Source organism: Ipomoea nil, unplaced genomic scaffold (genome assembly GCF_001879475.1).
Source record: "Ipomoea nil cultivar Tokyo-kokei standard unplaced genomic scaffold, Asagao_1.1 scaffold3043, whole genome shotgun sequence".
Classification (NCBI taxonomy): Eukaryota; Viridiplantae; Streptophyta; class Magnoliopsida; order Solanales; family Convolvulaceae; genus Ipomoea; species Ipomoea nil.
Window position 1 is genome coordinate 1,518,180 of NW_017619471.1, and position 3,192 is coordinate 1,521,371.

The following is a 3,192-nucleotide window of genomic DNA, read 5'->3' on the forward strand; positions in this document are numbered from 1 at the left end:
CCTTAGATACATGTTCTTTATGATGTTGTCTTTATATAACTGTTTATCTTGATTGAATGTGCTTACCCCAATTTGCTGAGTCTATCCCTGATTTTAAAGCTAGAGTTCCCTAAGTATATCTCTTCCTGCTTCAAAATGATTTTTGTATATCTATATATATCTACCTATATTGTATTTCAACGCGTTGGAGTGGGTTACCAGCATCATTCGCTGAACAGATATATTTGGCTTTCAGGCACAGATGAGTAGACACCGGAGCGCGCTAGAGATCCGGAGCGTAGACTAGTTAGTTTCCCTTTCGGCCTGTGTGCCATGATTATGTACTGACATTGCTTTGAGGTTGTTTAGTTAGTTTAGCCTGTGCATCTGAGCTTTCCAGCTCAGGTGTGGCATAGCACCCGTACTCTTATGTTAATTTTGGGATTTAATGAGAATTCGCCTTTATTATATAAGCTTTAAAAAGTTTCAAAATTTCAGGGTGTTACAGACCCCGCTCGGAGGGAGAGGGGAACCGAGGGAGATCATGATGGGGTGGTAACCAATGACCACATCCTAGCACAAATCATGAGGCAAAACCGAATAATGGAGGAAGGGTTCACGTCTCTAAACGTCTCGGTTCGCTCATTGGACCGAAGGATGTCCATAGTGGAAACCAGACTGGGCATTCACGGACCACCGGGAGCCTCCAGCTCAGGAACTGCAAACCAAGGTAAACTTACTTCAAACCTTAAATTGCCTCTTAACTTGTTAAATCATAGACGGGTACTTGTTGGTAAATTAAGGTGTGACAAAATTTCCTAATTTGATTGAAAGCCTATGTCATGTTCAGGCGTTAAGTAAAGTAAGCTAACTAAACGCATGAGCGAACCTTAGCTGGTTTAGCATGGTATAGACCACATGACAAGCGACCCTTGTGTTGTTAATCATACCCTAAGTCTTCCCACACAATTCTCTATCTGTTTGTCTTGTTTGATAGCCTTGCGTCTAAGCTTCGAGGACGAAGCTTCTTGTTAGGGGGAAGAGTGTAACACCCTGTGTTACGCCCTTTAAATCCGGATTGATCATTTAAATTAATCTCGTTAACAATAGTTAGAAATGATTTGATTCAGTCAGGACCCCTTAATTAATTAATATGGTCCACGTTGGATCGTGTACCCTTGCTTGAATTAAAGCCTTTGGCACCGCTTGGTTCTAAAATTTCCGTTGATCTCTTCTTCCCAAGCTAAAACCTTGTTCCTCTTTACCACTTTCGAAGGAATTCTCGTGATGAATTCCGTGCATACTCCCCAAAATACTCAAAAGTCTTGACCCAGTCTATTAGTAGAACCAATCCTTAGGTCTTAACTGTCGATTTTCGCTGAGGTTCCTTAGGAATCAAGGAACTTCAGGTCGACTTCCTTGTTTTATTGAATTTCATCTCTCCCTTAGTAGATGAGATTCTTAGCGAAACTTCATGTCCACACTGAAATTTGGTTCGTTGCCCCTTTTTGGGTGGTGCCTTTAGTAGTGAAAACACTAGGCACACTTCTTTTTTCCTTAAAATGTAGTTGGTTACTTGCTCTTGTCGTGGAATGACTCGGTGACTCTACGAGTCGTCTTGCTTCCTTATTGATCCTTAAACCATTGAGGCCTTGATGCCGAAGTATTTCCTACACTATCCTTAGTATCATGAGATTTGGCACTCCAGGTCTTTACAAAACCCGGTGAGGAGCCTCTGGATGCTTGAATGATAACCATGGTTGTAAGGAAACTTGGTCCAACCTTAGTATTCGACTTAAGGCCTTTGTAAGTCCATAGCACAAGCTCCCAACTCGACTTCTTGGTTTGCACGATTATTCTCTTCAACTATTCTTAGTTGGCTGGATCGTAGAATTCAATTGTGGCTTTGCAATTCACGCAATCGATAGTATCCTTTCGAAAACATGGCGTGGTCAGCGTTGTTTACCAAAGTCAACATTTTGAGACAATCCATGGTTCCCTACCCAAGAATTCATGCTTGTCCCTAATTGCTCCGTAGGTCGGGTTTCATTTACAGTCAACAACTTTGCAACCTTCATAAGGGAGTCGGTCAAGATTCAACTTTGCCTTTTCTTGTCTTGGTTAATGACAAGCCCTCTTGTTCTTCTTGAAATCTAGCTCGCCGTCCGTTCCCCGTTTAGTCCTCTAGTGATCGCAACGCTTAGGGTCGCCTTTCTCTTTCCTGGGATGCATTTGGTCAACTGTCCTCGTCGGCACATGCCGTTTGGCATCCTTGGGCGTCGCACGTACTCGTTACGGTCCCTTGTAAAACCATCAAGGCTTTCGTGCAAAGATAAGATCTTCACTGCAGCGGTGCTTAGTGCACGTCACTTTCCACGCATTCGTAACTTCCGCCTAATCCACCGATCCCTTACTTAACAACCATTTGAATCAACGAACACCAACTCTCATGTCTTCGGGCAGAGCAAGGGGGTTTACACTTCTCCAAGGGTTTTAACAGGGTTTCCACAAGAGGGGAATATAAATTTAGAGCAATGGTAATGTTTCCGATGCTCATAACAATTCAAGGTTTCTAAGGACTCACGTTAGGTACAACAAAGGGTAAGTAAAGGCATAACGGAAATTGCTTTCAAGATTAATTAAGGATTCGAGGTAAGAGTTTCAACAATAGGGATATCAAGAGGCTGAGGTTTCAAGGCGAATGATATTTTAAAAAGGGGTCACAACACATTGCGATATACTTACCTTGCACCAAGGATTTAACTAGCAGCGTTGTCCAACCGCTACTTCACTTTCTTATATTAATTAGCGTCCTAGTTCTCTTTTCTTTTTGACGTGGCTATAACCTTAATGTATCGAGATGAAGCAACTTACCCGGAGGTGCACGCCGCTCATCCGAACGGGGTTTGTAGTAACTGTCTCCAGGTTGCGAGTAAGGCAGTCTAACTTTTTAGATTTGACCTCATGTCCAGATGCAGACACCACATCTTAGTCGCCTTGCTTTAACAGACATCCAAGTCTCCTTCCTTAGCCGTGGTCTTTGTCAAGTCTTTGGTGGTAATTAGAATGTGGCAACTTTACCAGGTAGTGCACACCACCTGGTTACGGAGGCAAACTTATCTACTAGCACCCTTACCTGGTGTTTTAACTAGAAGAACTAAAGTTGAACAAGGAACAAGTACAGGAAACTTAATCAAAAGCAATAAATAAACT